This window comes from Rana temporaria, chromosome 8 (assembly GCF_905171775.1).
Source record: "Rana temporaria chromosome 8, aRanTem1.1, whole genome shotgun sequence".
Classification (NCBI taxonomy): domain Eukaryota; kingdom Metazoa; phylum Chordata; class Amphibia; order Anura; family Ranidae; genus Rana; species Rana temporaria.
Window position 1 is genome coordinate 120,705,153 of NC_053496.1, and position 27,595 is coordinate 120,732,747.

General features: G+C 42.8%; 1 protein-coding gene across 12 annotated transcripts in view; it reads left to right on the forward strand.

Moving 5' to 3' along the window:
- The window catches only part of ZMIZ1 (zinc finger MIZ-type containing 1), a 423,333-nt gene that overhangs the window by 327,694 nt on the left and 68,044 nt on the right, over positions 1-27,595 (forward strand). The window contains exon 1 of one of the 12 annotated variants that reach the window (XM_040320618.1): positions 17,587-17,754. The exons of 10 other annotated variants lie outside the window; for them this stretch is intronic. The gene's annotated coding sequence lies outside the window, so the exon portion shown is untranslated. Of the gene's footprint in view, positions 1-17,586; positions 17,755-17,777; positions 18,258-27,595 lie in introns of those variants that run through there. One more of the 12 variants, XM_040320619.1, reaches the window with a different exon arrangement.

Genomic DNA, 27,595 nt, shown 5'->3' on the forward strand with positions numbered 1-27,595 from the left:
TATTAACTCTTTTTCGGACAATTTGAAGGGCTTGGTAGGTCTACACAAAGCTCTCCTCAGATAGCCAAGCTTCCTATGGCTTTGTTTTGTCCCTCTTTGCTTGAATAGTACTTTTGGTAATATAGTGTATATACACAAAAATATTGGGACACCTGCCTTTACACGCACATGAATTTGAATGGCATACAAGTCTTAGTTCGTAGCATTCAGTATTGAGTTGGCCCACCCTTTGCAGCTATAACAGCTTCAACTCTTCTGGGAAGGCTGTCCACAAGGGTTAGGAGTGTGTCTATGAATGTTTGACCATTCTTCCAGAAGCACAGTTGTGAGGTCAGGCACTGATGTTGGCAAAAAGTCCTGGCTCACAGTCTCCACTCTAATTCATCCCAAGGTGTTCTATCAGGATGAGGTCAGGACTCTGTGCAGGTCAGTCAAGTTCCTCCACCCCAAACTCGCTCATCCATGTCTTTGTGGACCTTGCTTTGTGCACTGGTGCGCAGTCATGTTGGAACAGGAAGGGGCCATCCCCAAACTGTTCCCATAAAGTTGGGAGAATTAAATAGTCCAAAATGTCTTGGTATGCTGACACTTTAAGAGTTCCCTTCACTGGAATAAAGGGGCCAAGCCCAACCCCTGAAAAACAACCCCACACCATAATCCCCCTTCCACTAAATGAGTTGGACCGGTGCACAAAGCAAGATCCATGAAGACATGGACTTTGGGATGGAGGAAATTGACTAGCCTGCATAGAGTCCTAACCTCAAACCGATAAAACACCTTTGAGATGAATTGGAGTGGGGACTGCAAGCCGGGCCTTCTAGTCTAATATCAGTGCCTGACCTCACAAATGTGCTTCTGGAAGAATTGTCAAACATTCCCATAGACACACTCCTAAACCTTGTGGACAGCCTTCCCAGAAGAATTGAAGCTGTTATAGCTACAATGGGTGGGCCAACTCAATATTGAACCCTAAAGCCCTGTACACACGGCCGGGAATCCTGTCAGGAAAAAAAACGACGGTTTTCCTGACTGGATTCCTGGCAAGCTAGCCTTGCAAAGCCGTGCATACAGACAGCCACTCAAAAGAACCACCTGAATGGCAAGAACGCAGTGACATCGACTATGACGAGCCATCGCTCGTCACATTGGATGCCATCCTGCTACACCCCACACTAAGCTTGTATGCTACCGCGCATGCGTCAAAGTCTTATCGAGCATGCGCAGGTTTACCTCGGACAGGTAAGCATACAGACGACCGGTTTTCTCGGCAGGAAACACTCTGCCGGGAATCCCGACGGAAAAATAGAGAGCAGGTTCTCTATTTTTCCCGGGAAAAACTGCTAGGAAGCATACAAATGGCCGGGATTCTCGTGTGTATGAGGCTTAAGACTGGGATGCCAATAGAGCTGTGCGTGTAAAAGCAGGCGTCCCAATACGCTTGGTAGTATAGTGTACATGTATTCCTGGTTCTAACCTTCACAACTGCACTATATCAGTCAGAGATTTTATAACGTTCACATTTTTCAGGTGATCTAGCTGACCCTTTAGTCATCGAGGCATTTTTGACAACTTGAAATACAGTAAAGCTATCATTTAATACAAACCCTCACTGTCATGTGTGCAGTAAACCTGGGTTAATGTTTACCCTCCTCCCTGATCCAGCGATCTTTCCTCTGACCTGGTCCTGATCAGCTCTTTTTCATAATGGGCACGTATGGGATTTGGTGCTAAAAATTTAAGTTTTAGTACCCACAACCAGAAAACTTTTCCACATAATGGGCACATAGTTTTCCATGGGTAAGCTATATCCCCAAGAGATCACCGAAGGCCACCATGATCATGGCTCACCCATAGGAATAAATAGGGCTGAGGTGTGCATGTCCAGTATGAAAAAAACCTGGAGGGAGGGAAGGAAGGTAAGTATTATCTCTGGTGGGCTGCACTTGGGTATCAGATTTATTAAATGACAACTTCATGAAGGCTGCATTCACACCTGAGTGTTTTGTAGCTCGAAGCTTGAAGATGCTCAACCAGCATAATCCCTTTCAATGGCCCCCGTTTTTACATCTGAGCATGAACAAGGGTCATTGAAATGAATAGGATTTGTTGAGTATCAAGCTACAAAACATTCAGGTGTGAATGCAGCCTAAAGGTTGTCCTTTAACATCTGCAAGTTACAATGCTACTCCTATGGGGGAATAATTGAATATTGTCTGTTTTTAATGAAATAACAAAAATATGGAAGAGTAAGCATTTGATAATATGAAATAAAAATTGCTATAGACGCTAAAGTACTCAATATAACAACTTCCTGAAACTAGGGACCCAGCAGGCACACCATTCCACATACATGGAATTCTCCCTGTGTTTACTTGCAGTGGTGTCTTCCTCTTTACTACAAGACATCCCTAGAGCAGACTCCCTATGACATCCCTCATACAATTGTTATTCCCATAAGCACATCCCTTATATAAGTGATTCCATCCCTGTTCATCAAAATTTAGCGTGTAGCTTGTTGGGTAGTTTAGTGCTACACAGGTGTCCATGCTTACATGCAGAGTCAGGATAACACATGTTCAGGTAATTTAATATGTGCCTATCCCCGTAGCTTGCATGGCGAATATAAAGCAGTGATTGTCTGCCTAAGCTTTTTCCCCTGACTGCACAATTCCCATGTTTCTCTATGGAGGGAAAAAAAGTGTTTACAAACTGAAGTGAAAACCACAGCCGAGTTACCTGGAGGATTTAGCAACACCCCCAGGAATTCCGTGCTAACTAGGTCACACTGGAGAGCAGTGGGGATGTAACCATGGGCTGTCTCCCTGGGTGTTGAGCAGGATTTGTGTTTGCTGCAGACCTCTCCCACTGGTGGAAGGCCCTCCTGGAGAAGGCTGCACCTAATGCTTTCCTCATTGGAACCAGGTGGGTCTAGATGTACTGCTATAGGACTTGGATCAGTCCGTGTAGTTCAAAAACCATATTGTACCCGGCTCTACCTCCCTCAGCTACAGGCGTGTGCATCCTTTTCATTCACTAAAGTTAATGCTTGCTACGTATGGTAAAATGCATGTTTTTTTATTCATTTTAGGCATCGTTCTGTGTTTATTCTTTTGCATACACTGTATGATGCATTTAGTGTTTCTGGTTATATAAATGAGACCTAACACAGGAGAACTTGGAGACCATTTTACCCTTTATCCCCAAAGAATAATTTACGTTTGTGTGCTCCCCCCCCCCCCCCCAAGGATATGCTCTGGTATGATGTGCAGAGATTGCACCTGCCACCTTGTAAGTGGACATTACGGGTCAAATGATGAGCTGCAGTAGTACGCTTGGCTAAGAACAGCCAATCCAATATATTTTGTTGTGTGTACTTCTGGAGACAGCAGGGTTAAGTACAGATTGTATATCATCCAGCCCGTGTGCGTGTTTAGAAATGGATTCCTGTGTATTCTTTTATTTTCCGGTTAGCCTACACGTCGAGTGCGGAGAATGGTTGCCATGGTTATGTCGAGCTGGGAGAGCTGGCATTTCTCTCTGGGTCACTATCGCCTCCTGTCACCGAGGGGCTTACAGATTCTGTTTTGCAAAAAGCGCTATGCCCAGCAGGTCTCCGTTGCAGACTGTAAGCTCCTCTGCCAAAATCTGCTAAGTGAAATAGGTAAACAAATTGGCCCAGAGGAGGAAGTATTCCTTTTAAAGCAGCCTTACCAAGGGATTCCATCATTTTTCTCCTAACATCCTTTCTTTTTTTTTTTTTTTTCTCCTGCGCCGCCTCCTCCTACCTCTTTACATCATTTTTTTTCTGTGTAGTCCTCCCTCCCCTTTTCTTCCACTGCTTACATCACTCCTTGCTTCTCCCTTGTTACCTTGTTTTCCACCTCTCCTACTCTGCCTCCATTGGTCAATCTTCTGCTGCCTGACCCACTCCACTAGTGCAGTAAATAGGATTCCATAAACAGAATGAGTGTGCACTGCAGTGGTGAACCATTCCTCGCAGATATCAATGGAGGAAAATTGCATGTCGACTGTTTGGATAAAGAGTATATTACCTGCTTCTGTTATTCTGGGGTAGCAAAGGTTCCTAACCCATAGTAATGGGGTGCCTTTGGCATTCTCAGCCTATAATTCTACTATAGTAAAGTCATAATCACAGTTTGGGGGATTAAGAAGTATCAAATCTTGCACAAAGAGATTTTGTTTTTAATTCTTTATTAAAATGTAAGGGGTTGTATTAAAATGTAAGGGGTTGTATTAAAATGTAAGGGGTTGTATTAAAATGTAAGGGGTTGTATTAAAATGTAAGGGGTTGTATGAAGATGTATTCCCATTTAGGGGGTTTTGGTAATAAATGTAAACACACTAAAGGATATGATAGGTGACCCAACACACAAGGAAAACGTTTTTGGAAAACGGTAGATATTGTATAGGGGTACATACATCTTTGAGACATGCAATTAAATCATCCACATTTTGAAGTATTTCACAGACCTTTAATTGTACGGTCAGTCATTGTAGATCAGGGGTCTCAAAGTGGCGGCTCTCCAGCTCTTGCGAAACTACAAGGCCCATCATGTCTCTCCCTGTGGGAGAAATGCTTGTAACTCAGCCTTGCAATGCCTCATGGGACTTGTAGTTTTGCAACAGCTTGAAGGCTGCCAGTTTGAGACCCCTGTAATGTCTATGTTCTAGAATGCTGATCCTTACATCTGATTTACCTATAGAGTAACATGCTTTGACACATGGCACCATTTATTGGGTCATTGGTAATCAGGAAAAGTAATCCTGAAAACCAGTGAGGCCACGGCAGCACTGACACTGGATGGCACACGTTATGTCACAGCTTATGTATATTCAAGAGCGACATACAATGTAGAGTGTAAACTTTCTTTACTATTTTTTTTTTATCCTGTTAGCATGTTCTGTGTCTTTAATAGGCTGTCTGTGGTGCCTCTTCCACTGAGGAAATACAATTCCCAAAGCCTGAGAGTGAAAGCTGGAACTTTAAGTTTCTTAATAGAGAGAAAAAAAAAGCATACTGAAAGTACATGAATGTATAATTTTAGATGTCTAGGAATGGGAGAGCCAGCAGTGTAAGCCAGTTGTGCCCTGCTCCATTGTACAGCGCTAACACAGAGAGCCTGCTGACAGAAGAGAATGCAGTGAGCAGAGGAACTTATCTGTTTATTTGTGCCACTTCACCGTCTAGTAAGCAGGCTGGGGTTTGGTTGGTGGCCCAGATATATTGCTTAACTGTACAGTAGCAAAAGTAAGGTCACTGACCTGGTTATACTGTCTGGAATGGGTGCCTGGATTACCAGCCTAGCTTAATAGAATTATTTATTACTGGGAGCAAGACATTGCATGCATGTGTTTCTGCTGTATTTAGTTGTTTTGCTGGAGTTCTGCTTTAATTATATCTTTACCTGTTCATGTCCTGGTGCTTGGCATCTATACTACGTTTTGTGTTTATGTATTAAAGGTTGGATGTAGTTTAGCTCAATTGATATTGAGAATCCTTCAGAAATTACTCAAGGTCAATTTTCTTTACAAGGCTTCACTAGATTTTTTCCAAATTGGTTTGAAAAGGAGCTTTTCCAAAAAGCTCCTTTTAGAGATGTTTACGGTGTTTAATAACCCTTTTGTGTTTCACTACTACTAGGTGTAAGTTGTTTACTGGCTTTACAGCCTATTCTGATTGATGAGAAAATCATCAACTTTCTATGCACAAAGTTGTGTAGTTTAGGTGTAAATGCATTCTTTAAGCTAATGTGCAGAAATGACATATAGCTACAGGCGTTCCCTTCAGGGTGACTAGGCCGGTCTGAGCGCTCTCCCGGAACTCCTAGTGTCTTCACAGGACGATGCCTGTCCTACAGGGAGCCACCCAAGCTTGAACTGGATAAACCAGCCCTCAGCTGACTCATGTACAATTCATTTTAGCTAAACACATACCTAGTCACTTTTTACTATCCATGGGCTGAATGCCAGAGGATCGTAATATGTGTGTCTAGGTGGCCTTCAGGTTATATCTCTAGTATGTAATATCCCCACCATTAATATTAATACATGTTTTTTTCTTGCACCCCTTATCCTGTCTATTTATTCCTAAAGCGGAACTTCCAGCCAAGAACTATTTTACCTTTTAGAGTGTGTGAACTTCATTCTATCCAATCTTGAGATTTACAAAGTCATGCCAACGTCGTGGATTTTAAAGGTGTTGAGTCCTTTGGGGGTTTTGATTTTGAATATGGCTTGTTTAACTATCTCCTGTTTTTAAGAGGATTGATACCCCAGAGATTCTTTTTAATTAATTTTGTAAAAAATATGAACATTTTGTAAGAATGCGCTGATGAATTTATGAAGCATTCAACACCTTTTAAAATCCCAGTTCCATATTCAAACTGTTCTTTCTATACATAAAAAAAGTTATAGATGGACTTTATACTTTCCCTTCAACAGAGATCACATGGCCATATGTCAGTGGCCAGTAGTACTAAAATAAACTTGGCAGCACATTACCCAAGGCTTTGAGTCTATTACTCAACAAGTATTTAGGGCTCATGCACACTGCAGCTCAGAAAAAAGCTGCTTGTTGAGCCTTTATTTCTCTGCCTAAAGTCTGGAAGAAGCGTGTGCTTTGTAGTGCATTTTTGTTGAGCTTCTTTGAGCTTAAGCGTTTTGTTCACAAACCCTTTCCTCAGCTCACTTTTCCTTTTTTTTTGTATGTGTGAGTGTTTTTGAGCTTCATTGAGAATTTTCACACTTTTTTTGTGCATATTTGGGCGTCTTTTCTGCTCGAAAGCTCCTCTCAAAAACTCTAGTTTAGAGTGTTTTTTCTGCCTGTACACTCCTGAAAGAACCATAGTTTGCATGGACATATTGGCTAACGTCAAGCAGTAAAGACTGAGGGCTCAAAAAAGCTCATAAGCCTGTAGGAGCAGGTTTTTTGAGATGCAGTGTGAATAAGCCCTTAAAGTGACCCGTTACTAAAGTTTTAGGATTCATGATCAATGTTTGAGGTGACAAAGCAATCGCTAAAGAAAAGTGTGTCTATCTCATATACTTCCTTGATTAGAAGCTGCAGATCACCTTTGCACAGTGCCTAGGCATCCTGCCTTTTAGGAACCTCTCACGACTTTGATCTTATCAGAGGCATATGCCACCCACTCCTTCCTATGACCACTGAATTACACTGATGGTGTCACTGGAGGGCATCTGCCTCACATCCCACAACACTGTGGAATTGGTACAAAGTTGGAAAAGTTGGCTCAGGCAAAAAAGCAGCTTCAGAATTCCTGGTGCTAAATCGCCAACAAATGATGATCTTGAGGAGAAGACTTTTACTGTTTGAAGGATAAGGCTACCAAATCTCATTCTACTTTACACCTGTGATTCCAGAAGTAGGAATCAGCAGACTCTTGCCACAGGAATGAATGAGGCTTAGGCAAGTAGCTGCGGCCCGTAAGTTTGCACAAACGACAGGCGTACAGGAGCTACATGTATGTGCACATTCTGTGGTTAAGTGCAGATGATTGGCCCTAGCAGACAGATGGTGTCCAGGGGCCAGTCATCGGTCCCTAACTGCAGGTAAGCCAGATGCCCAAATACATTTCAACTGTGGGGGGACAACCACAGCTTCTTTTAGCCTGTCAATTGTACGAGCCTCTCGGCCACAGCTGCCCACATATATCTGTGACTCCCGGGAGCATAAGTATGTGTTTTAATTGTGTGTATAACTTTGGCTAGTTTAGACTTTTTCATGTAGTTTCATGTGTGTTTCTATCTCTGACTTTACTTTAATGGACTGTGATGAAGAAACATTTCTCAATTATTTTCCTGGTTCACATTAATTCGGTATAACAATGTAATAACTGCAACCAGATCACTTTAACAATATTTCACCTAACCAGATATTTGGTGATAACTTCCCTAAATACAACAGGGGGATTGACCAGAACTGGAGCAGCTGTGCATGGCAACCAATCGGCTTCTAGCTTTTGTTTTCAAAGCTTCACTGAGCAAGCTGAAGTTAGACCCCTTTCACACTGAGGAGTTTTTCAGGCGGTACAGCGCTAAAAATAGCGCTGCTATACCGTCTGAAAAACTCCTTCACTGCCTACTCAATGTGAAAGCCCGAGGGCTTTCACACTGAGGCGATGCGCTGGCGGGAGAGAAAAAAATCTCCAGTCAGCGGCAACTTTGGAGCGGTGAGAGGAGCGGCATGTATACCGCCCCTTCCCATTGAAAGCAATGGGAAACCGCGGCAATACCACCCGCAATTTGCCTCTATAGAGGCGCATTGCGGGCGGTATTAACTCTTTATCGGCCGCTAGCGGGGGTTAATACCGCATCGCTAGCGGCCGTTTCCCGGCGGTATAGCGTGCTTGTCTGTAGGGATGGTGTTCTTGGGGTCATGGTCAGCTTTTTTCTTCCTCCAAACACGGCGAGTTGATTTAATGCCAAAGAGCTCAATTTTGGTCTTATCTGACCACAGCACTTTCTCCCAATCCTTCTCTGAATCATTTAAATGTTCATTAGCAAACTTCAGATAGGTCTGTACATGTGCCTTCTTGGGGGGGGGGACCTTGCGGGCACTGCAGGATTGCAGACCATGGCGGCATATTGTTACCAATGGTTTGCTTGGTGACTGTGGTCCCAACTGCCTTGAGATCATTCCCAATCTCCTCCCGTGTAGTTCTGGGCTGGTCTCTCACTTTTCTCATGATCATTCTTACCCCATGAGGTAAAATATTGCATGGATTATTGGTTATTTTCTATTTCTTTCATTTGTGATACATCGTTCGAACAGTCTCCTTGCCAAGCTTCTTGCTATTGGTCTTGTAGCCCATTCCAGATTTGTGCAGGTCTACAATCTTGTCCCTGACATCCTTTGACAGCTCTTTGGTCTTGCCCATGATGGTGGATGGTGAACCTTCTTAAATTGACAGGACTAAGCTGTAACCAGTCTGTGGGAACCAGAATTATTGTTGTTTGGTAGGGGATTAAATACTTTTTACTCATTAAACCAGGGGTCTCCAAACTGCGGCCCGAGGGCCAGATGTGGCCCTTTGCTAGCCTTTATCCGGCCCTTGGGGCACAATTCCTCCCACTGACATGAGGCACTATTCCTCCCATTGACACCAACAATGGGGCACTATATTATCCACTGATACCATTGATGGGATACTATTCCTCTTACTAATAGGGGGAATACTCCTCTTCCTATTGACCACCAACCCTGAGGCCATATATGTTCTCTTTCTTCTTTTTCTTCCCTTGCTGGCCCCAATCCAGCCCTCCTAAAGTCTGAAGGGCAATAAAGTGGCCCTTTGTTTAATAAGTTTGGAGACCCCTGCACTAAACTGCAACTCAATTTATAACATTTGTATCATCTGTTTTAAAACATTTCTGGATTTTTGGTCGATAGTCTGTCACTATCTTTTAAAATACACCTATATTTACAATTATAGACCCTTCATTTCTTTGCAAGTGGGCAAACTTACAAAATCTGCAGGGGATCAAATGGTTAATTTCCCCACTGTGTGTGTGGGTATGTGTGTGTGTGTGTGTATATGTGTGTGTAATATATATATATATATATATATATATATATAATTACCGGTAGATCATTTATTTTTATTTTTATATATATAAAAGGGCCTCTATGACTAAGAACAAGGCTGGAGTCTGCCAGGAACTCTTCTGCCTTATTGCCAATAGGGAATTTCTGGAACAAAAGAGAAAGTGATTTGCAGTCGGCAGCCACTTTATATACCTAAATACATTAAAGTGAAGTGGACCCATCCTTTGCCCATTCAGTAGCACAGAACACCCTCCACCCCTGGTAGTGCCATGCATAAGTTCCACATCAGTGTGGTGAAAGCCTACATGGGGCCGGGCACTCTCTCTGCTCTCAGGCACCCACCAATGTATTATGGGAAGAAGCTGAGAGAGTTCAGCCTTACCTACAGTCTTGCACAGAGTTGCACAGGATTCTCTCCTGTATTGAAATTGCTAAGCCGATTTTCACTGCCCATTTTGAGCTTCTGGTCATATGTATTAGAAGCTGCAAAAAGTCATATAATGCCTGCCTAATTTTTGCCTGGATTCCCAGCATCATTTAGTTCTTTCCACCCCAGCCTTACTATCCCTAGCCCTTACCTTTAATTGGCGTTCAGTTCTTTCAGTCATGGACAGTTGGCTTCACATCTGGGCACATGTTATCAGGAAGCTATGTACAGTACCCTGAAAGCTCCTCCTAGCAGCCATAGTCTGGCTGTATTGCATAGAGAAGCACAGAGTCCTCGCAAAGACATCACTGGGTCTCACATAAAGTATGTCCTAAGAATGGCAAGATTTTATTTAAAAAAGACATTGGCATGTTTTTTATAAGAGGAAATAAGGAACGAAGAATGGCAACATTTACACAGGCTAAACTTCACCTTTAAATGCTTCTCATACTTAGAAATACTGAGTATTTTTTTCCTAGTGGTTTGATGGTACTGTGAGGGAGGAAACGAAAGTTGTGTGTATGTAGCCGTGGGGGAGGTTCACTTTTAAAGACCACTAAACTTAAAGCTGTATGCTTTTATATGCTTGCAGCTTACCAGTTCATAGATGTGATGGCTGCAGTATTTTTCTTTTTTAGGCTTTCTGCTATTTTCATCTGATGATCCAGCCAGCAAGTCTGTTTTTCACAGGCTCTTCAGCAGAATTTATCAGTTTACATGGATGAGACAAACCACCTAACACTGGCAGGGGTGATTAAAAGGACCAGCTTTTATTTATTCATGCAAAACCTTTATCCCAAAAGAAATGTTTGCTGTAATTTATTATAAAGTTGCGCTGGAGTTTGGCTTCAATTTATTAATGTATCTAAATCTACAAATACATTTACCACTACCCCCCCCCCCCCCCAAGACTGACAATGCTATTGTCTGATGTGCCTCCTTTAATCATTCCTCCAGAGTTGTGTCTCACTAATACGGGAAGTAAGATCACCAGATGAAAAAAGGGAAAAAAAACTGATGCAGCCACTACATGTAATGATTGGCAAGCTGCAATATAATACATGTGGCAGGACTAGGTGTGGCCAGGTGGTGATTGACAAGCTACAGACTAATGAATGAGAAGTGAAAATGCTGATGCCATGCCTCTCTGCTATATTTTTTCGTCCCACTCTAGTGCAGGTAGGCACAGCCTGTATGAGAGTATTGTCTCTGCTCTATAATAAGGAGCAATGCAGCATTGTTGCCACACCACCACAGTCCACATTGGACGGACTTCACTGTTGGGCTCAACAGGCAGTTTTGGGACTTTGCAGGGGGACTGAGTGAACTTACTGTACAGTATGGGCTGCAGCCTCCACCAAGCTCATTGCTTGCAGGCGTGTGCCTGGGATTCCTTATTCCGACTCGTAATTTCTGTGACCTGTAATAACATGGGTGTCAGGATGGAAGCACAAGGCCCGGCTGGGGACACACCAATCTGACCGTACTGGAAGTGGTGAATGTTGCAAAGTCTTGTGGCTTATTGCTGGGAGAGAGCCAGGGACGCGGAGATGCAGGCCATGTATGAAACGGTCATTCAATTTTTTTAAGGTGACTGACACAGATGATTTTATTTCCTTATACACCAAATTGAACCTTTGATCATTACACATCCAGGTCAAAAAACAAGGCTCATTTAAAAGGTTGTCCTTCTTTGTTTTTCCTCTAGAGGGAGCCCAACTTATGCAGCTTTACTCTATCTGCAGTTTCTTGAATGAAGGCAGCAATTCTCATTTCTCAACATGATTTCAAGTACCACATTATAGCATAGATATCAAGTATGTGTGTACCCCTTCCAGTGCCTGTATGAATCCTTCTATCTTTCTTCAGCTCTTACTGTATTAAACTGTTTACTTTGTTATAGTATTTCTATGGCCCTTTTCTCCCTGGGTACTCCAAGTGCTTATCAATTTGGCACTGGAATCTTTGAAGGGGATTTGTAAGGTGTAGCTACAAGCCTAGGTGAATAGATGTGTCTTAAGTCTGCTTTGAAAAACAGTCACAGAGGATGCTTCCCGGACAATGGATGAGAGGGAGATCCATACCGAGGGTGCTGCATGATAGAATGCACAAGGTCCAACATATTTTAGATTTCCTTTCCCTAAGGAGCGGTGTGAGTGTGGTGGAGTATGGGGAATTAGAGGTTCTATCAAATAAGTGGGGTCTAAGTTACGTAGAGCTTTAAGGGCCCTTTCACACCGAATGCAGTTGGATGCATTTTGAACTGCACTTCCGCTGCATAGACAGCCCAAAAATCAAGGTAATACTATGGGCCTAGTTCACATCATTGCAGTGCAGTTCAGTGCAGTAAAAAAAAAAAAAAGTAAAGCTTGCTGCATTTTTCCACACCACAAATGCAGGGAACACGCTTCAAACACACTGATTTGCATGCATGTACACATGCAGTCAAACATGCCTAGTTTCTGGTGTGAATGGACACTAAATGTGAGGCTAGCTATACACGTATTGATTTAGTGAAGGCTGAAGCAGAACAGTCTAATAGATTCCTCTATTAATGCTAATCAGCGTGAAGGAATCTCCTCTGCCAGCTATGTGCTGTATTCTAACAGTCTGTAGCTGTCAGAACACCCTAACAGTGACTGCATCTGATCGCATTCAGCCACTATTCAACTGACAATTTTCCACCCTGCTTCTTTGTCAAAAATCTATAGAAAAATCAACTTTTGTCAAGCCAGATGGTGCCAACAGGACCACCCATGGTGTGAAGTTTGGACGATTCCTGCCACGTATGGCAGGCTTCAGTAGGCCAGGTTTGAAGCATAACCTCTATTGGAAGTCAATGCTTATGAAGTAACCCATGGTGTGTAGGTCAGCCTATCTCCAGTGCACCATGCTGTACATACATTTACTAATTTACTACCACTTCCATCGAATTACTTATATTCTCTAAGCAACCTTGTTTTGAACTAAAAATCAAGATTTTTTCTTTTATTATAATATATTTAAATGGAATCCTGAATCTGTCATCATCTTTCCTGGGTTCATATACCATTGGCTGAGAATTCACCAGTCTTTGTCCTAATTGATATGATTCTTTACTCTGGTTTGTTCAACTTTTATCCTCTCTCACTTGCTTGTCAAATTCGATTTGTAAAGGAAGTTCTATATTTACAAATACTTCTCTATTTTGAAAACCACGGAAACATTACAAAGTAGCAGAATGGTATTGTGAAATGTGCAGGAGGCTCAGGCTGACATTGCTCCTATTGAATTGTAGCTTCTGCTTCTATCTGGCCTGATCCACCCCCACCGCCAATAAAGAGCAAGTCATTCCATGGAGTGGGATTCCTTTCCTTTGACAATTAACCCACCATATATACTGCTGGTGAGCAATGATCCCAAGCCCTCAAGCAATTTGTAGAGCCAGCTATTGCTAGTCATATTCATTCATTGAGGAAATAAAAAGGAGGTTAGATAGTCTCTTGTGTCTCTGGACAGAGGTGTAACCAAGGAAGGAAAGAGGGACCCCATACACACTATTAGATTTTCTGCAGATTTCTGTCATCAGATTTACCAAAACCATGTAGTACAAGGGCCTGCCTGATTGCATACAAATTGAAACTCTTGTGGTTTGACCTCATATTATATGGTTTTGGTAAATCTGAAGACAGAAATCTGTAGAATATCTAATAGTGTGTATGAGGTCTAAAGCTGGCCATGGACTATCGAACAAAAAATCGAGAGGACCAAATAATCGTTCCATTTTCTAATGGTTAATGTGCTCAATTGGACAATCGATATCCAGTTCATCTGGGGAAGAAATGAACTGTCACGTTGGAAACTTTTGTTTTGAATCATTCTCTAATCATTGGCAGTGAAATTGATAAAAAAAAAAAAAAAAAACGTGCAAAAGTTTAACCTGGATAAATCAAAAAAATTATAAATGTTGAAAACAAATGAAAATATGTAGCTGATGGGTGAAATGAATGCATGGAAAGATCGTATTTTTAGATGATCCTTTGCTGGATTTTCTAACATCTATGGCTAGTTTAAGGTGCAAAGAGAGCGATATTGGAGGAAATCGGGGAAGAAACGTTTTCACAGTTCATTCCTTATGGCTTAGAACAGGGATCCTCAAACTAAAGCCCTCCAGCTGTTGTAGAACTACACATCCCATGAGGCATTGTAACACACTGACATTCACAGACATGACTAGGCATGATGGGAATTGTAGTTCCTGAACAACTGGAGGGCCATAGTTTGAAGACCCATGGGATAGAAGATGAATTGGCCCTCTAGTTATTTTTATCCACAAATATGGGGAATGGAATGACGATATCTGCACCTAGGCTATATCGGGCTATTCCAGAAATATTTGGTCTGCAAAGTTTCCAGTTACAACTTTATATGGATTATCTAGCCGGTGCCCATGTGTGCTCAGCACCTGCGTTCATCACATATGGTGACACAGCAGCAGTTTGTACCCTCGTCCTGATGACAAGTTATGAAACAAGGGAATAGACTTATGTAAAGTAGACCTGATCCAACATCAAAATGGCAGCTGCCAATCCTCCATCTCCTGGAATTGCTTGTTGCCTGACCTAGAAGAAATAGGTAAAGTCTGAGTGAACCTAGGTCTGCACACTTGTTTTGGGGGTCTCCAACTAGACATTGCTACGTGTATTCGCATAACAGCCAGATAACTGCAATTTTTGGTCGGCAGTAGCAATCTACAAATTCCCCTTAGCACAGGTTTCCTTTCATCAAATATATTTTTCCTGTTTAGTAATATTTCTCTTGCTGAGCTCACAGTGCTCCCTCTGACAATGCATTTGCACTTCTGTTCATGCATCATACAGAATCTGCAAACAAATCCCGATGGCTGTGCCTTTTTTGGCTGTGTTCACAAGTGTCTGGCACAGATCAGCCCCAGCTGCAGCCTCTCCTCTTACAACTTGCTACATTTAAAATGTACATTCTGATCACAGGGAGAGAGAAGTGCTTCTCCTGCCTGTAGCAGACTGATGACATCATCTGAGCCTAGGCAGAGTCACTAAGCAAGCTCAAGGATGGATTTTTAATGATAAAAGGAGCTTTTTTTTTTTTTTTTACTAAAGGCAAATAAACTGAGCACTTTGCAAGGGCAGTTGCACAAACTTTTCCCAGAGCTTAGTGAATGTGGTAAAGCTCTGCTGATTTCTGTTTTTTGGAAACACATTGCATCGGGATCACATGGTATATTTCTACCATACAATTCTGATGTGGGCAACTACACTGCGTTTGCAACCTTAATTTGGGTTTTCGTTAACTTTGAGCTGACATCTGCTGCAGATCGCAAGGGCAGTGTGATGTGATTGCGGTGCTGGAATCTGTCACGGAATGCGCACACTAGCACATTATGAAATGCTTACCTTGGAACAAAGCCTTCCAGTGGCGTGCTGTCACCTCGGAGGGCTGACATCTTCCCCCATTCTTCCTTCTGGGTTCGCACACTCTGGCTATGTGATTGGCCAGAGCTGCGATGATGTCACTCCTCCCACACAGTGACGTCACCGGCAGAATCCAGGGTGACTATCCACTAAACGGCGCACACTTAAGAGATATTAATTTTACCTACAGGTAAGTTTTATAGGCTTACCTGTAGGGAAAAATCACAAAGCAGGCTTTACTACTGCTTTAACCCAAACACACACGAATTACACCAGTTCTGAAGCTAATTTAATATTACATTAATACATCTGCGATTAATGCAGATAAGGCACCATGTGAGTTTAATTACCACCTTAATCGGGCACAGAACCTGTGTAATTAATTTGTGTTTGGTTTTAAGGCGATGAGGTGGCAACCCTATTTCCCACTCAGCATTCTAGTGTGAATGGGCCCTTAAATTTCTTTGACCTGCAGTGTGCTGTAAAATATTGGTATAAGATACTGATGGTGTGATTAGTCTATATCCAGTCTGACCCTGTCACATGGCTCACAGATGATTGGTGGGCGACAACTGGAGTCACTTCCTTTTACAATTGATAATTGTATTGACCTCTAGATCAGTGTTTCTCAATCTTTTTTCAGCCAATGCACCCTTTAAATATTATGGACAGTCTTGAGACACCCTTAAAAAATGGACAATCTCAAGGCACCCTTTAAATATTACGGACAGTCTTGTAGGCACCCTTTAAATATTACGGACAGTCTTGTAGGCACCCTTTAAATTCTATGGACAGTCTTGAGTCTTGATTCTAAGGCCCCTTTCACACGGTCGGGACCGCTCTGATCCGCCTGTCAGTTTTGTCGGCAGACCTAAATTGCCGCTCCATACATCTCTATGGAGCGTTGGATGTCAGTGGAGACATGTCCGCTGACATCCGACCCGATCCACTAAAATCAGACATATGGCGATACATCACCATCCGTCCATATTGGATCGGGTGAGATCTGATGAAAACGGACATGCTGTCCATTTTCGTCCGATCTCTCCATAGGAGACAGCGGCGCTGCACAAGCCCTTCCCCGCTCAGTCAGCAGAGAGGGACCTGTCACCCGCCGACTCAGCGGAGAAATCTCCAGCTGAGCTGGTGTACCGCTGAAAGCGGATCGATCCGTCCCTGTGTAGAAGGGGCCTAAAATGTAAAAACGGTTCTAATGGTTTTATATTGTTCAACATCCACAAGTCCAAGTATGACACCTAACGTTGGAGGTGATTTATTCTTCTTAAGCAAATACAATTTTGCAAACTGGTGCTGACTAGTATTCCAGTGTTTCTCTTCTCCCTCAGTTTTTCTCCATCACTCATGATAATGTGATGCCAATGCTGATGGAGAGGGGCAGGGGAGGGTCAAGCAAGAATGCTATGCAGGTGACTGACATCCTCCTTATCAACTGATGATGTCATTGGTCATTAAGCCGCTGGCAGCTAGAAGGTTGTAATGGTGCACAATGAAAACCTGTGGCCCCTTATCCACACGCCAGCTTGTATACAATTTATGGTCAATTTTTCAGCATTATGCCAGCTGAAAAAGGCTGCTCTAGGTCACTAGCTGCTTATTTGGAATGTATATTTCAATGTGATTGCACTGGCACTGCATACAGAAGCTGTGGGCACCTTTATCATGGCATATGTTTTGCTCCGTGTACTTTGAGCACAATGTATGCCAGGCATTGTGCAGCTGGCCTCATTTGCATGTCCTTTTCCCAGACTATCTGGCTGCGGAGGGAGCACAGAAAAGCATTTGTAGTGAATGAATGTGGTCTGTGCCATCATGTCTTGAATGGCAGTCAGCCCCAGTCAGTGGTATCCTAAGTTCAGGGAGGAGTGTGTGAAAAAGGACACCCCACATTTATTTTCCCTATCAGTAGTGTAATGTATTTTGCTGCTGAATCTTGTCTCCTGAGTGCGGTGGGTTGTCTGTTCGCCCCTCGCCCCATAGTGGCCTGTGCTGGTGAAAGGGTTAAAGGATAGTGCCTAGCACCTCCCCTCGGTGTAAGTTTTGTAATGTGAGCTGCTGCTTGTTTTTTTTTTTTTTTTTTTCCTCCCTTTCTCTCCCACTACACCCCCCTCCTCCTCCTCTGTCTCTCCTCTCTGCCTTCTGGCAAATGACTGAGGCTGCCTGAGTGTGAATGTGTGTGTGTGTATGTGTGTGTGTGTGTGCATGGTGAATGTGTGTAACAGAAAACAGCAAAGCTCTCTAGACACAGAGTGTGGAAAGGAAAGGCTGGAGAATTCCTGCCGCATGGTGCTGAGGTGAGACAAAACCCTGTTGAGATCCGTCTTGTTCCCCTGGCCGGGGCTGAGACTGCAGTGCTGCACTGGGGGGGACTACATTGTGTCTGCCTGGGCATGTGTGAAGTTAGGAGGCTTAACCTGATTCTTCTCATTGTCTCTGGAGGCTGCAAACACACACAGCCAGTTGGCTGCTACACACTGAGCCATTAGCAGGGAGCCCATCTGTTATTGGTTTTGCCTGGAAATCTGGAGACAAGCAATTAATAATTGATGAGTGTTGTGCAGTAGCTGGACAGGCAGAAGAGAGAGAGAGAGCAGGGTGTCCTTAGAGGGGAGGGAGAAGAGGCAGCATGGTGGTGGTGATGGTGGCTACTGCCCGGCTTGTGCTGCTGAAATTAAAGACTTGAGTCTGCCTGGCTTTTGTTCGCCGTTGCCTGGAAGTGCTTTGAGACCTATGTGGTCCTCCTGTGCCACAGAAGAAGCCGAGGGCTAGGGGAGGACTGGTTGGAATAAACTTGTGGGTAAGTGGCTTTCTTCTTGGGGGTAAGGAGGAGGGGGTGAGGACTTTTCAATCAGTTGGGCATTGACTGTATGGCATATTGTGGGTGGAGAGATGCAGTGCATGGTGTCATGATGCTATGGTAAGGGGTTTGGAAAGGCGGTCCCATCATCCTTAGCAGTAGAGACTGCAGCACCTAGCAGGCCTCTGTGGTCATCAAGGTGTTACGGAGAGAACAAGTGCTATTTAGTATCACAACAGTCATAAGTGGGCGCCATATGTTCCTTTTCCACCTTCCCATCACAAGCCCAATACCAGAATAATAAACAATGTTATTCGTGACAATACAGACCATCTCTATGACTGCTTGATGGGGAAGGCATGTCAATTATTTTACTTTTGTTGCTTTTATTTTAACCCCATTTAAGACATTACAGTATTGCTTTGTATGTCCTGTGCATGTTGGAAAGTTTACAAAGCCTTGTTATTGGTTTACTTCTGGTTCTTCCACCTTGCAGTTAGTAAACTGTCACTAATCTTTGGGGCTCACTGAATTAGAGACTTTCATATACTCTGATATTTTTAGGGACTTGAGTTACCTTTTTTGCTACTTTTTATCTTATAAATGCTGAAGGGGCTTTTTGCATCTTCCTGGGAATAGTGTGCGATGATCTGTGTGCCGGGGAATGGGAATTGGAAAGATAAATGGGTTTCCATTGACGTACAAGGCCTGGCTGCTATTGGTGGAGAGTCTGTATCCAGATGCTGCAGTTACATGAAGTGACAATTCATAGATATCGCTGGAGAGAGAAGGACCACCTTCTGGGCTGCAGCTTCCTGGATCTCCACTCTGATGGATGCCGGACTGTCAAGGGATTTATAGCAATGCTACTTTGCAATGTTTACAACAGATATTGTATTTACGGTTTGGTAAAGTGTGTTTGGCCTGTTTTGAAAATAGAGTTTTGCTTAAAATAACAGGGCAGTATATCCTTTCATTAGTTTTTGTGTTACATGTACATATTATTGTTACTTCTAGCTGTGGGTACTTTGACTAGAATGTTTAAAATAAAATGTAGCAAGGTGTACAATGTGCAACATACTGCACTATCAGTGGGAGTTTCATGTATAGAATGCCTTGCATAAAAGAAAGCTGTACTTGGAGAATAAGAAGGCTCCCATTGCTGATCTCATCTGAAAATGCATGTTCCCTGGCTGTCATGCAGACCTTATGGCTTCAGTACTTTGGGAACATTATGCTGATCTGGAGATCTGACTTCAAGTCACTGAGAATTTGCTGATAAAATAGCCTTGTGCAGTGCTCCTCCTGTATGACAATCCAAACAAGTACCAACTCCAGTTTATGTACAAGCCTCGTAAAGTAAAACAAACTTCCTTTATCTACCCTGACTGATCCAAAAACTTCATCTGTATCTCACACACTCCCCCTCCTAGACCTTACAGCTCACCATGAGAAGCATTCTGAATCAGCAGTGACATTGCTAATTGTGCACACAGGCCCAGCCCACTGGGGAGTGGAAACTCTGCTCTGAATTTAGGAGCAGTGCAGCATTGTTGCCACTGATAAATTATAGAAAGCTGCATTAGGTGGGCTTCACGGGTAGGATCAACAGGTATGTGTGGGACTTTACAATGGTACTACAGCTGACTATACACTGACGTTCAGCTGGTGCTAAAATATGGAACTTTAGGAACTTTTAGATGACTCAATTTCCTAATAGTATATACATAGGAGTGCCAGGTGTACCTGGGCACTCCCTGATCACTACATGCAGTGCCGATTCCCCCTACTGTACCCCCCCCCCCCTGTGTTGGCTCCCTGCCCCACACTGCTGCTGGCTTTCCTCCTCTCCTTCCAGCTGCTGTGGGGGGATGTTTCCGGATGAAGAGCAGGGGAAGGATAATAAACTTTGTTTACTATGCTTCAGTTTGTGAATGAACAGGAAGCCACTTGGTACAGATCGCTTTCTATTCATTCATTGTTCCATGCAGCTGAGGCTGCAGAGAAAGTCATATGTGAGCTTTGGGGTGCACACCCTAATGTAATAGGCTGCACAGATCTATGATGTATATAGAAGGAACATTTTCAGTGATTGTTGAAGACTTTGTATTACTAGGATTGTTATAGTGATTATAACAATGCAGAACATTTTAGACTATACTATGGGGTAGATTTGAATTTTTTCTCCCCTGAAATGTGTTTAGGACTACTTGATTTACAGACCTTGTGACAGTAAGGGCTCATGCACACCGGCCTTAGGCCAGCCATAGATCTAGAGATCTTCTTTCCTGCAACCACAGGTTGCAAAAATCACTCAATTCCCCCATTAACACGGTCAGTACTATTTGGTGGTAATCCCTCCCACGGAGCTATTGTGTTCTTCTGGTGGAGGGGGTAGCGACTATAACCGCTGGCAATAATCCCATAAAAAAAGGACAGGCTGCTTGTACCCAAGTTGATCGATAAACTTGGGTACAATCATCCTGCCCATACATGGTTTGAATGTCAGCTGGTCCCTGCTGAACCAGCCAAACTTCTAACCTTCTATGGCCAATTCTGCTTTAGTGCCTTCTACAGAAGTGACGGTCACAGTTCACGTCCGTTTAAATTGCGTTGACTAAAATATTTCCGTCAACTAAATTAATACTATTTTTTAGTCGACTAAAATACTAAACGAAACCATTCAGATGACTAAAATACAGCTAAAACTAAAATGACATTTTAGTCAAAAGACTAAGTAAAACGAAATTGAATTTATATCATGACGACTAAATCTGTGTCTGTAGTGCATGTTCAAACCTTCATGCCATAAATATTAAACATGTTATGAGATATTTACTCCGAGTATATAATAGTTGGCAGTTCTAATGAAATAATGCATTGAAATGGAACTAAACCCATTCGATTTTAGTTGACTAAAATGTACATGAGATTTTAGTTGACTAAAATATGAATAAAACTGACTAAAATGGCATTTTAATCAAAAGACTAATATATGGCTAACACAAAAGTGGCATTTTAATCAAAAGACTAATATATGGCTAACACAAAAGTGGCATTTTAGTCAAAAGACTAGAACTAAGACTAAATCGGAATTTGATGTCAAACACTGGTTTACATGAAATCAGAATTAAAGCGGTATTAAGCCCAAAACCTAAAATGTATTATATTGATTTTTTTTTTTTTTGAAAAGCCTATGGCGTGTGAACACACACAAAAACTCCACCCGGTGCAGAAAAAATGTGCACACACATAAAGAGTGTTCACAAAAACATGCAGACGGGTGCAACGTCAAGTGGTCCTCCTGTGAAGAGGGACCCAAACCCTGATCCCCCGGGGCGTTAGGCTCCAGACGGGGACTGAGGTACTGTGGTCCGAGCAACCGAAGCCGACACGGACCCAACTTCCTCGGAGGGACTGCCGAAACAGAACCCTCCCAGTACTAGGTGGGGCTCCCCCGAAGGGAGACCCCATGAGAGCAGGCGAACTAAGCCAGAAGGCCATGTCCACCCACTCCCAAGACGTTCAGGGCTGGCCCGAGAACCCGCACCCTACTAATCACACAGTGTCACAAAACGTGCACAACAAAAAACGTACACAACAAAAATTGATGCTTACCAATAATTACAAGAGGTGGATGCATCAGTTTTCTTTTGGCTTTTCCCTGGTGATCTGGCCAGTAACACAACTCTGGATGAATGAGAAGCGGAGGCACAGCAGACGGCAGCATTGCCAGTCCGGGGGAAGGGTAGTGTTAAATGTGTAAGCAAATTTGAATACTAATGAACTGAAGCCAAACTCCAACTTACACTATATAATCAGTTACAGCAAACTTTTTTCCTTTTGGGATAAAGGTTTTACTTGAATAAATAAAAGCGGATCATTTTAGTTACCCCTGGCAGTGTTAAATGCGTTGTTTCTTCAATGTAAACTGATATATTCTGCTGGAGAGCTTGTGCTTTTGAAATACAACAGACTTGCTGGCTGGATCACCAGATGAAAATAGAGTAAAGAAAACCTAAAAGGGAATGTAATGCAGCCATCACATCTAAGAATTGGTAAGCTGGAATATAAAATCTTTTCTATTGGGTTTAATGCAGGGTTCCGGGCATAATTTTTTTTTTTTGCAAGCTAAAATTAATCACATTAAATGGTCTCTAAAACATATTAATAGCTCCCCAATCTTTCCAGAAATCATATGTCCTCCAGCTCATATTGTGGCCATATCCATCATATGTGTGGGCATATGAAGCCCAGTTCCTTTTTCTTCCTGGTTTTCAGGGAGAGGTGCATGCTGGGCGATTTTTAGGCACAGTAATGCCCAGAGACTCCTGGGAAATGAGTGTCATCAGAAGGCAATGGGGTCTTAGGATCGGAAGTTGAACCACCTAGGCCAGTGATTGCGAACCTTGGCACCCCAGATGTTTTGGAACTACCTTTCCCATGATACTCAACTACACTGCAGAGTGCATGAGCATCATGGGAAATGTAGTTCCAAAACATCTGGGGTGCCAAGGTTCGCCATCACTGACCTAGGCCTAGGGAGTAGGCAGACTACGAAATCTGCCTAGTAACAGCCAGATAGTGAGTAAAAAAAAAAAATGTTTTACATTAAAGGCAAGCTCTTAATAGAAAGTAAATTTTTAGAGTGGACCTCCGCTTTAATACCACTTTAAAGTAGGATTCCAGCCAAATTAGCCACTCTTAAAAATGTCTCCTCCCCCCTCCCGACACCTATGCTGACTAACCTGTGTAAAAAAAATACTTCTTATTTCCGGTCCACTCTGGTCAGGTCACGTGATCCTGCTCCCCTGGGTCAGCCATCAGTGCCTGCAAAGGAGAAGAGAGCGTTGCGACAATGGCTGGGACATGGGTGCCTATGGGTGATGTCATCGCACCCAGGAATTCCCAGCTGTTGAGTGCTCTTTCCTCCCTCCTGCAGCCTCCGCGGGCTGACACACGGGATCACGTGACCAGAGTGAGCTGAGAATAGGCAAGTCTTTTTTTTCTTTTATACGGGTTAGTCAACAAAGGTGTTAGGAGGCAGGAGGGGCATTTTTAAGACTAGTTAGATTGAGGCTGGAATTCTACTTTAGTAGACGTACAGTTGATGCACATTAATGGTTTCCTTATTAGTACAAATATGATTGAAGAGGTCAGGCTGCCCCAGCTTCTCAGATGTGAGGTGCTGCTTCCTTGTAGTTTGGCTGTCTCACATTCATGACCAGGATGGCTGCAAGTTCTTGGGGCCATAATGGAAGAGATCTCCGTAGTGAACCCCATGTTGGTGTAGGTTTAGGAGAGCACTTTAATGTTGCATTTTTCCCATAATAGAAAATTACCGGTAGCTTGAGGCTGGATTTTTTTTTTGGGGGGGGGGCTAAAGGTGTTTGGCATAGATCGTTTCCATCATTCCCTGACCAACATATGCTCGTCTATGACTCCCTGTACACTGGAGACCTGCATGTGTGTTATGGGCCAGTCACAAGAGGCTGAGAGCCAGGAAAGCATCATTTTCTGCAATGGCAGCCCTCATATCTTGATAGGTCATCTTTGAATTTACTAAGATTAGTATATCTTGAAAATACAAATCGTTTTTCGTAAATATTTGAGATTTGACAAATATGTGTTTGTGTACTTTTTTTATTTATTAAATCCAATTGTAAATGTCGTTTTACACTAGGGACAAAATATCAGTTAACATAATGCCAGAAGTCTTGTGGGATGACCATTTCCTTTGCTCTCTGCCTGTGCGGTTTTCAGTTACGACGTTCTTGATTGGCCTAGAAGACTTCAGAACCTGATGCATCTATGGTGTGGACTTTTTGGGTTTAGATGCCCTTTAACAAATGCTTGCCTGCCTTAAGGCCCTTTACATACTGATAACGTTTTTTCTGCGTTTTTTCCTTGCAAGAAATACATAAGAAAAATGTTTACCTTTTTAAATCCTATGGGACTTTTCACACCACTGCATTACAAGTGCAGTGCGTTTTGAAAAGTCCTGCATCTTTAGGGTGGTTTTGAAAAACACAGCTTCCAGGGAAATTAATGGTAATAGCGGCAAAATCACGAGAAAAACGCACCGCAGTTTCACATTTTTTGGTGCGTTTTTGAGTCGCGTCCATTTTTCACAGGAGCAGGGGACCCAGAAACGCACATCAAAAGCATCTGGAACACAAAAATCGTGGTAAAAACACATATATGATTTTGCTACAGAGCAGTGTGAAAGTACCCTAATGCCTCGTACACACGGTCTGACTTTTGGCCATGCAAAAGTCCATCGGAAGTCTGACGGAAAGAAAGAGAACAGGTTCTCTATCTAAGGTCCTTTGGACTTCGGAGAAAAAAAGTCGGATGGAGGCTACACACGGCCAGACTTTCCGAGAAAAAAAGCCTGTCTGACTTTTTTTTCGGAAAGTCTGGCCGTGTGTACGAGGAATTACTCTAATAAAACGGACACCTGGATGTGACCTTTAAAACAGCATGAGCATTTTTCACATTATGTGGTGTGTTTGAGTATTTTCTTGCACTCTTCAGTGTTTTTTAGCACAAAAAAAGCATTTAAAGGAAAAAAATGCATAATCTCAATGGTTTAAACACCCAAAGTAGCAGTCTTTCCCATCATCAGGACTTATTTACACCAGCCTGCATGCTTAGACCTCGTTCACATGGGAGTAACTATTTCATGATGCTGGCAGCCAGTTCCTATGGTTTTATCAGTCTGTGCTGCTTGATACATGTAAAAGTTAGCCATAGATCAAATCTCATCTTGTTCAGCAGGGACAGGCCAAGATCCGATCCATCTACAGGCAGGCTGGTTGTACTGAAGTCGATCCAACAATTGACTTCAGTACAACCAGCCAGTTGGATTATGTTCATGTGATCACTCTTGGCTGCTATAGCCACCAGCAGTGACCATTGTGTTTTGGCTACAGGGAAGGCTCCCCGCCGACAGAACACAATAGTGCTGCAGGAGGGATTCCCCCATCAACATGGAATGTGTTGAGGGGGGATCTTAGCAATTTTCTTTTGGAAGAAAAGAAAATTGCATAATCTATGGGCTGCTTTACACATGTACAAATAACCTACATGGGGCCCTATTGGCCGTTCAACAGTATCAAAAATGTGTAGTCAGCAGCGCCTGCAAAGCCGCTTACACTCTTGACTGGCCCCTGCTGCCTAGCATCCTGGTTGCTAGGAAGCAGTCTGATGGTAGCAGCCAAAAGGCTGTATTAATGATTTACAGTTGTATCGCTCAACGCAGGGAACGTTGCAGCCCCATATGGAACTGTGTTAATGGGCCCATAGACATGTATACAAAACTATACACACCTGTACACAGCATTTGACCTCCCGTTTGAATGACTGACTGATCGACTTAACGCGGCATTATGGTGTGAAAAGGGCAAATGGAAAACAATTGTTTACTATGTGCGTTGGCACTTAGCCTGCATTAATTTGTGCTTAATAAAGCCGATCAAATCTTTTAATGTTCACCGTTTTATCACTGTTTAATAAGTAACAATAAAGCAGACAGAAAGCTTATCTCTTTATCCCTCATTGCACCAATGGAAGTGTCATCATTATGTGTTAATCAGCCAGAAAAGGCCTGTGTGTGCACTAGTAGTGATTGCACCAGTTGTGTGGGTGTTACAGATTTTATTAATAAGAAGCGTATCCTCTGGGGCTCTAGTTCACATTTTGCATTTGGGCCCAGAAAAGTTTAGCGCGGTCTCTGCCAAACTAATCAGGGATAGTAAAACATCAGGCAGTCTGTAAGGAAGGCTGTGTTCCAAATATTCACATTTTCTTTCTTCAACACCTACTGAAAGGGATAACGCTGATGCTGTGCCATTTTTCCATTCGCAGGGCCAACGATTAATGTCTGACTTTTTTTTCTGGTATTGGGTGTAGCTCTCCTTGTCTGAGATATGTGGTGGTGTATATGTCCACCTTTCAGGAGCTGTACTTTGAGGCCTCATGTACATGGGACATCTGAAAAAACCTCTCTGAACTGATGGCAGGAAATTGCGGCATAAAAAAGAGCTAAAAGCTGAGTATTGCGCACACATATATATGTGCGTATAGTGTTTGAGGGTAAATGCCTTCTACTGGCCAGAATATCCATTTATTCTGGCCAGTGGAATGCATTAATGCTCAGATGCTATATTCTTGTAGCGTTTATGCACGTTTAGACGCCTGGCACATTGTGTGTTTTTCTGAAGAATGCACCTTTTTACAATTTTTTTTTTTGCCTATGAGTGAATGCACACACAGGCTTTTATAGAGGTGCTTTTACAGGCTAAAGCAAAAAGCTCATGCCTGTATAAGTGGCGTTTTTTTATTTTTATTTCTGCCTGCATGAGGCCCAATGAACATAGTGTCCGGACTTTCCCAGCTGTGGTTGATCTACCGGACGCGCAATCTCGCCGATACATAGTATGCAGTCACATTTTTTAATTTGTTGTAGACCATGCAGGAATGGTAAACTGTAGGTGAAATCACACAACTTTCTTATTCGGTTCCCATACTGTTGTGGCCCCTTTTTGGGAGGCCAAGTATAAAAAGGGTTTATACATTTTTTTCTTTCAGTGATAATGACGTGTAGAGAATTTGGCTTCCACTTCACTTGAGTTAGAATCCAGACAGTTTGGAGCTCGCACAGACAAAGTTTCCACTTCTTACTTCTGGCTCCAGCATTTTGCTCTGTCACCTCGCTGGCATCGTGATGTCATTAACCCTTACTTGTCTGTGTCAGCTGAAAGCGTAGCACGGTCCTTACTTGTGTTAAGACATTAAACTAATCAGTAAAGTAAAAGTTTCTTTTTAATAAGGTTAATTCAACATCCAGAGTGTGAAAAATCTTTTAGCCGAGTTTAAAACGAGGGGGGGGGGGGGGTTAGGCTCTTCCCTACCCCCACCAGCTATCTGCCCTACACTGGTCAGTTCCTGCTGTTCTGTGTTTTCCCACTGTGATGAGATTATTGTCTCTTAGAAATTGGCCTCTTTTAAAGTGACCCCACTGAATAGAGGCTGTCTGCAGTTCTTTCTACTGCCTTACAAATTGGCATATCAATGGGCCAGGTGGCTTAACCCGTTCAGCTCTGTGATTTTTGTTTTGCCTCAAGGCATTATTGGAATTTTTAGGTTAAACATAGGCAATCTGTTGAGATTCCCTGCAAGTCGTTTTTTCAGTTTACTCTGTTCAATATTTAGCGTTTTCTAGATATTTTTCAATGAAGAAATTCTCTGCTTAAGGGGTTAATCAACTAAGGACTAAAAATTGCTAAGGGCAGCCATACCTAGCCCCAAACTTGCAGGTATTGCGACCGATTTCA